Genomic DNA, 8,725 nt, shown 5'->3' on the forward strand with positions numbered 1-8,725 from the left:
TCACTTCAAAGTCACTAATAGAAGAGAACAAACGAAGATATTATTGTAGGGTATAAAACTACCTCAAAGTTATCATTTTTTATCGATCTATTGGGATATTCCTATAAGTGTCACAAACAGCCCTAGAGTTCGTACTAAAATAACACCTTAAGACACACATCAACCAAAACCCTAATGTCACCTAGATACTCCAATGTCACCACAAGTATCCGTGGGTTTGATTATACGATATGCATCACACAATCTCAGATTCATCTATTCAAACAAACACAAAGAACTTCAAAGAGTGCCCCAAAGTTTCTACCGGAGAGTCAAGACGAAAACGTGTGCCAACCCCTATGCATAAGTTCTCAAGGTCATAGAATCCGCAAGTTGATCGCCAAAACATACATCAAGTGGATCACGTGAATATCCCATTGTCACCACAGAGAAGCACATGCAAGACATACATCAAGTGTTCTCAAATCCTTAAAGACTCAATCTGATAAGATAACTTCAAAGGGAAAACTCAATCCATTACAAGAAGTTAGAGGGGTGAAACATCATAAGATCCAACTATAGTAGCAAAGCTCGAGTTACATCAAGATCGTGCAAAGTCAAGAACACGAGAGAGAGAGAGAGAGGGAGAGAGAGATCAAACACATAGCTACTGGTACATACCCTCAGCGCCGGGATGATGAAGATGGCCACCGGTGATGGATCCCCCCTCCGGCAGGGTGCCGGAACAGGGTCCCGATTGGTTTTTGGTGGCTACAGAGGCTTGCGGTGGAGGAACTCCCGATCTTGGTTTATTTCTGGGGGTTTCTACATTCATAGGAATTTCTGGTGTCAGTGTCACGCCAGGGGGGTCCACGAGTCAACGATGAGGGTGGAGCACCCTCCCGGGGGGTAGGGCGTGCCCTCCACCCTCGTGGTTGACTCGGGACTCTTCTGGCCCAACGCTTTTGCTTTGGGGGTTTCTTCTGGTCTAAAAATAATCTCCGTAAATTTTCAACTCAATTGGACTCCATTTGATATTCCTTTTCTGCGAAACTCAAAAACAAGGAAAAAACAGAAACTGGCACTACGCTCTAGGTTAATAGGTTAGTCCCAAAAATCATATAAAATAGCATATAAATGCATATAAAACATTCAAGATGGATAATATAATGGCATGGAACAATCAAATTTTATAGATAAGTTGGATACGTATCATTGCACGTCGCGAGGTGTTCGACGCCCTTGCAGAGTCCTGTCATGATTACGCACTCGACCAAAAATAGAAGGAACTTTCTTAAATTACTCGACCGTTGGGTCTGTTCTCTAATGTGGAGCTCCTTGTTTTTTTATTCTTGAATCCAAAGCTTTGGGAGAGCTATATTGTAGGAAAGATCTGGTCTACTATACGGACACTGATTGAGATAGGGTCAAAATTCAATTCACGTGTAGGCAACGTGATACGTCTCCAACTTATCTATAGTTTTTCGTTGTTTAATGCTATTATACTATTAATCTAGGATGCTTTATATGCATTTAATGCTATTTTATATCATTTTTGGGACCAACCTATTAACCCAGTGCCCAGTGCTAGTTCCTGTTTTTTTTGCTTGGTTTTGGCTTTTAAAAAAATCAATACCAAACAAAATCCAAACATGATGAAACTGTAGGTGCTTTTTTCTCGACCAGAAGGGACTCTAGAAAGTTCATGAGGAGGATAGAGCAACGAGAGAGTCACGAGCTCATAGGGCGCGCCCCTGAGCTCGTGGGCTCCGTGCAACTCCGTTTGACCTAATTTCACCTCTATAAATTCACAAATATTCCCGAACTAACAAAGAGCCACCCGAAACACCTTTTCCACCGCCGCAAGTCTCTGTTCTTGCACGATCCCATCTAGAGGCCTTTTCCGGTACTTTGCCGGAGGGGAAATCAATCACGGAGGGCTACTACATCATCCTTGGTACCTTTGGATGATGCGTGAGTAGTTCACCATAGACCTACGGGTCCATAGCTAGTAGCTAGATAGCTTCTTCTCGTTCTTTGATCTTCAATACCATGTTCTTCTCGATCTTTTTCGATTTCTTTCCGATGTAATCTTCTTTTACGGTGTGTTTATTGAGATCCGATGAATTGTGGGTTTATGACCAGATTATTAATTGAATTAATTGAGTCTTTTCTGAACTTTATTATTCATGACCGTTATAGCTTTGTATTTCTCTCTGATCTATTCATTTGGTTTGGCCAACTAGACTGATTTTTCTTAAGTGGGAGAGGTGCTTTTTAATGGGTTCAATCTTGCGGTGTCCTCACCCAGTGACAGAAAGGGTGGCAAGGCACCTATTGTATTATTGCTATTAAGGGTAAAACGACGGGGTTTATTCATATTGATTGGGTTTACTGTGTCTACATCATGTCATCTTTCTTAAGGCGTTACTCTATTTGTCATGAACTTAATACAATAGATGCATGTTGGATAGCGGTCGATTGGTGGAGTAATAGTAGTAGATGCAGGAATAAGTTGGTCTATGTCACGGATGAGATGCATGTATACATGATCATTGCCATGAATAACATCATAACTATGCGCTTTTCTATTGATTGCCCAACAATAATTTGTTTACCCACCGTATGCTATGTGTTCAAGAGAGAAGCCTTTAGTGGAAACTATGCCCCCCGGGTCTACTTTAATCATATTATAAAACAAAAATACCTTGCTGCAATTTATTTACTTTTATTTTGTTTTGCAATTTATCTATCTACCTATACAAGATTTGATACTTACAAGTAACGAGTTCAATGGGATTGCACTACAAAAGAAGACACATCCGTGACATTTTGGGCCGAACGAATTTTTTTTCTGTCATACTTATGACACTTCTACTTCTATGACGATAATGGTGACAAAACCCGGTATCATCATAGATGTGGTGGGCTCCTACTTCTATGACAAAAAATCATGACAAAAATGGGCTTTTCGTCCTGGACGGGCCGAAGACGCAGCTGCATGACATTCTTTGGGCCGTCCATACGAAAAAAACCATGGTAGAAGCGAGGGCGAGGAAAATATTAGGGAGTTCCCGATTACGGTGGGTGGTCGGGGGCCGAGAGATGCGCGTTTCTCTCGTACACGTACGCGCGTGGGTGTGAGGCGTTGGGCTCTAACTGAACCCGAGCGATTGCACTGCAGGCTACGCGTTACTGAACCCGAGCGATCGAGCGATTCCTTTGCTAACTGAAGCCGATCGATGCTGCTTCTGCATGAACAGTAAGCATTGCTGGGGGGGGGGGGGGTTGGATGAACAGTTCCCGGTGGGGGTTGGATGAACAAGACCCCATGGTGTTACCGCTGGATGAACAGGACCCCGATCGATCGAGCCGGTCGGGCGTGGATGAACAGGACCCCGTGGAGGGCTAGTTGAACAGGACCCCGTGGAGGGCTGCATGAACAGGACCCCGTGGACGGCTGGATGAACAGTAGCCGGTGGAGGGCTGGATGAACAGTAGCTCCTGGAGGGGTGGTTGAACAGGACCCCGTGGAGAGGGCTGGTTGAACAGTAGCTGGTGGAGGAGCGCGCAGTGGAGGCTGGATGAATAGGAGCCCGTGGATGAACAGTCGTAGGTGGAGGCTGGAGGAGGTCGACGGTGGATGAACAGTAGCTCATGGAGGCTGGAGGAGGTCGACGGTGGAGACGAACAGTATCCCGTAGAGTCCCGTTTTGTGGTACGCCACACCCCTCCCAATGAACATGACCCCCGTTTTGACCTAGCGCTCCAACACAAGTCCGTTTCCTCCGTTTTGCGGTACGCCACACCCCTCCCGATCAACAGGACTCCGTTTCGACCGTAGAAGGTCCAACAGAAGTCCGTTTCCTCCATTATGCGGTACGCCGGACACCTCCCAATGAACAGGATTCCTTTTTGACCGTGGCCGGTCAAACACAAGACCCTTTCCTCCGTTCTGTGGTACGCCAGGCCTCGTTTCCATCGGTTGTTGCCTCCAAGCCCTCCCGATGAACACGACGACGCATTCCGTTCCGACCCAGCCAGTTGGCTCCCCATGAACACGACGACGACACAGTTTCTCCGTTCCGACCCAGCCATATACACGAGCCCTGGCCGTACGTATGTGCGAGTAGGCGTTCGAGACCCCGCCCGTATGTACGTACGTGGCCGTATTTACTTTCTTACACCCTGGCCGTTGTACGTACGTGTACATGCTACGTGCCCGCCTCTACTACGACACGTGTGCGCCTCTACTACGACACGTGTGCACCTCTACATCGTCCAGTATGTACGTACACGTTCGCGACCAGAATGACAATGCTACGTACGCTTCGACCAGGTGGGTCCCGACTGTCAGGCACTTCCTTGCGTGCGAAGATGTAGCTGGTGGATCCCAGCAGTCAGGGGGGCGAATCATTTTTTCCGTAATATGGAGGCACTTCCTTGCGTGCGAAGATGTAGTTGGTGGGTCCCAGCAGTCAGGGGGGTAACGTTTTTTCGCAAAATACAATGGCCCGTCCGGTGGGTCCCCGCTGTCTGGTGGAGGAATCATTATTTTCCACGTAATAAGGAGGCACTTCCTTGCTGTGGCCATGGACCCAGCTGTCAGCCTCTCGACGTACATTACTCTTCCAATGGAAGTCATTCCTTGACCACGTTGACCACGCCGCGCCGAGAGCACCAGGGCGGTGGACGACGGCGAGGCCTAGGAAGGGGACGATGCGGAGCCAGGGAAGATGCGGCAGTGGATGCCCATGAGGAGGGGAGTACGAGGGCTCACTTGTTCGGCTGCAGTGTGAGGCCGCCGTCGTCGCAGGGCCTGGCTAGCGGTGGGAGTAGTAGGGGGCGGTGAGGCCTCAACGGCAGCACAGCCAGCCACTGGAGTCAGGAGCAGGCGGTCTCGCCGGCACTGGTTTGGGTGGCTGGTGCAAAAAGAGCAGCAATTGAAGAAGCAGCAGGACCGTTCGATTCAAATCCAACGGGTAGTGCTGCTAGAATTGTTTGTTGACTAAGTTGACAAGCCCTCCATATGCGTCAACTTAGGATGCCGACAGGTCAGCCTCCCAACTGGTTAGCCCCAGATGTCAGTGGGAGGAATCATTTTTTCGCGTAATAAGGAGGCAGTTGATTGCGTGCAGCCAGGCCAGCGGAGACAGTAGGGTGGGCCGATGAAGCCTACGCGGCATCACAGCGGGCCACAAGAGGAGGGAGCAGGCAGTCCCACCGGCACTAGTTTAGGCGGCTGGAGTAGGAAGATCAGAGATTGAAGAAGCACGTCAGCCGTTGGATGGACATCCAACAGTCACTGCTGCTAGAATCGTGTGTTGACTGACAAAGCCTTGCGTAAACAAGTCAGCCTCGAAATCTGCGGCGTGTACAGCTCATTTGCTATTATTTTTATAATTTTTACTCAGTTTCTAATTCATATGGAATTTATTGCAGCCCATTTTCCATTTTTAGAATTGGTGCCCATTTTCTGGTTAGTACCAGGGTTAATTTTTTTTACTAAATACGTGCGAAATTTTGAAATTCGCAAACTTTTGCTGGGGAACAAAATATTCTTAATCCAAAAATTAGTAGCCATACTGAAAAAAATTTAAAAATAAATTAGTACTATGTCATGTTAAATCCAATGAAATACTATAAAATATCAGTGAAGAACAAAAACAAAAAAAGAAACTAATATCCCATTTGCTATAATTTTTTTGGAATTTTTAACCCCTTTGATATTACTTTTAACAGACACTGACCATACTCTTTGGCCAGGCCGGAATACATCCCTCCTCGTCTTGAAAGATTTGCAGCCCAGTAAGTCGGAGAAAACAAATAGGCCTAGCTTGGGTATTCTTCAAAAAAATACTGTGCTACCTATTTTCCCAAAGAAAAAACTGCTGGGCTACTCATGTTGTTGGACGGGCCACAGAGACCGCACAAACTAGTTTATAGCGTGCTCCTCCGAATTACTACTAAAAAAAGGTGTGCAATTCTGTCGTTAATTGACTATACGTTGAAAATGATGTGGGTCCCAGATATTAGCAGGGTGGATTAGAGTAAAAAAATGAGGGGTGCATCTGAGTAGTAAAAGAGGCGCTTGCTTGTGTTTGGGAGTGGACCTGGTGGGTCCGTACTATCATACTCACAACTACAGTCCTCTCCCGATTCACTATGTTGACAGGGCCGGACAGCGGCGCCGCGGCGAGCGCACCAAGGCGGAGGATAAAGTGTTGTCGCCAATGTGCTGGGCTGGTTTGGACATTCTTATTGAAAAATAAAAATGGACCGGAACTATTTACGACGTTGACTACGATTTGCATGGGTCCGCTGGTTGCAGAAAGAAAACGCTGGGAGAAAGAAGATTGGTCGCTATCTTTGCCTAAGAATAATATCGACTGAATGTAACGACACTATCATAGGAAATAATATCCTCCTGTTAAATCGTGAATTTAAAGAACTAGTGCATGAGCATTTAGCGTTATTTATTTATTTACTTATTTATGTTTAGGGGACTATGAGCATGTACCTGGGCCGGATTCATGTGAGAGCCTCCCTTCTAGTTAATTATGGGCTCCTCTATTGGGCCTTCATGAGTGGGATGCATGTTATCAACAAGTGGAAAATATGTTCCGTACCAAAAATAGTACGCGCTACGTACGGTAAGGGGCACTAAAGGATCGGACCGTGCAACGACTTCCAAAACATTGTGTTTGTCGTTCTAACAACACATTTATTAATCCAACAGACGAAATATACTACTGATTGTACATTGAAAATAGCAGGAACAACAACCAGGGCTGGGAGTGCAACAGAAGCAGTAAGTAGGCTGGAAGAGTAAAGACGCAGCTCTCTCTTCCAAACCAAACATCAGCTATCATTACAAAAGGGCTACCAAAAAAGAACAAGTGTATGCATCAAACTAATAAAGATCCTACTACACCAAGTGTATGCATCTAACTAACTGGCTCAGTTAGACGTTACTATTTATTAAGTTGTGGAGATTGGCTCACGGCTTGAACCAGATGGGTGCCTGACGGGGGAAATCCAGCCAGCAGGTCGAAGTCTGATACTTGCGACCCTCTCTCCTACTTTGGGTTGCAGAGCGTGGCAGCACATATCAGGGTATGGTGCATGCATAGATGCATGGTACGATGTGTACACACAGTTTTGCCCGATGGATGAAACCGCGGTGCGATCATGATCCTTGTCGTCGGTTATGTCCTGGTTAATCGGATAATTCAGAACGACAAACAGAGAGTGTGTACCAAGGCTACTTACCAGCCTCCAGTCAAAAATTGTTGAAGGCCCAGAGAAGCTAGGATCCTGCTCAAAGACCTTGCAGTGACTGTGATTGTATTCCGCGAAACAACACGTCCGGTACATGCGAAGGATCATCAATCGTTCGCCGTCGTCTGATCGAGCCAGGAACCACCTGCAACTACCATGCCGCTTTTCTTTGAAAGGTTCTGGGATTAGGAAGGGTAGGGACACCAGACGGCCTACAACATCATATCAAGTTGGAGTCAAATAAAAAAGGGCTCTTAATGTAGTCAATCTTAAGAACAACATGTTATGAGCATGAATATTTTTTCAGTAAATGTTGACAGTAATATAAGCAAGACATCATGATATCATAGGAAAGTAACATACTGCTGTAACAGCCGTTTGTAGCGATGACTGGAGTAGGCCAGCAATACGTCCAGCCATAGAAGGAGTCGACAGCATAAATGAAGCCCTTGTGTTCAATGGCATCAGAGAACCATGGAGGATGTATGATCCTGCGATGGACGTGCAGATTTCTCCATTTACCGCAGTGACCTGTCAGATAGGCGAGACCGCGGTTGAAGAACGCAATTAGCCTGAAGTCTTTATAATTCGCAGATCTTGTGGACACTTGGCAGATTACAACCTTGAGCAAATCAAACTTGGTATCATGTTGGCTACTGTAAGATTCCGAGTATTCTGGGCCACGGTGCCAAGCAGTGCAGTGTTAATCGAAGGAAGGGGGATCAATTGCCGGGTGTAGACCTCCACAAGCATCCATCTGCTGCGACCATCGATGAGCACCATCCAAGATGTGTTCATGCCGACCCCGTACATACCATTAATGTAGTTGAGGGTGACGGGGATCGGATCACAGTCAAGGGGGTTGATGCTCGCCAGCATACAATCGTTATGTTGTGTGACACGCCGTTTCTGAAGATCAGGCGGCATCAGCCAGCAAGGAGCTGGCTTAAAAAGCTCCAGCCTAAGAGCTTTGAGTAAACAGTACAACCCCGACGAGCACGCGGCGAGCGGCATGGTACTGAGATTTTCCACACGCGAAACAATGAGCTTGATTACCTCTGTGGGGAGCGAATTCCAGCCACTCTTTCGGCAGACGCTGCTCGGTTCTGCCATTGTTAGTGCTTGGGTTTCGGGCGAGGGGGGAGGAGCCTTAGCGGGGATGGAAGATTGGACGAGATTATGTGAGGACAAAGATGGGGAAGCGAATATGTGCTGTGGGAAGTGGACACGTGATGATGACTACAGCATGCCGCTTGACTTACGAGACACATACCAGCAGCGTAGGGTCATATCGATGCCAGACAACTTGCCTGAGTGATCACAATACTGGTACTCCCTGCAGTACCTACTACTATGCCCTAAATTGTTTGACTAGAGTAGTAGTGGAGTAGGACTCTGCTCTACTACTAGGACCGCAGTAGTACACTACAGGAATCAGCTATTTTGCCGTCTGCCACGGCAAACG

Source organism: Aegilops tauschii, chromosome 5, assembly GCF_002575655.3.
Source record: "Aegilops tauschii subsp. strangulata cultivar AL8/78 chromosome 5, Aet v6.0, whole genome shotgun sequence".
In the NCBI taxonomy this organism is placed as follows: domain Eukaryota; kingdom Viridiplantae; phylum Streptophyta; class Magnoliopsida; order Poales; family Poaceae; genus Aegilops; species Aegilops tauschii.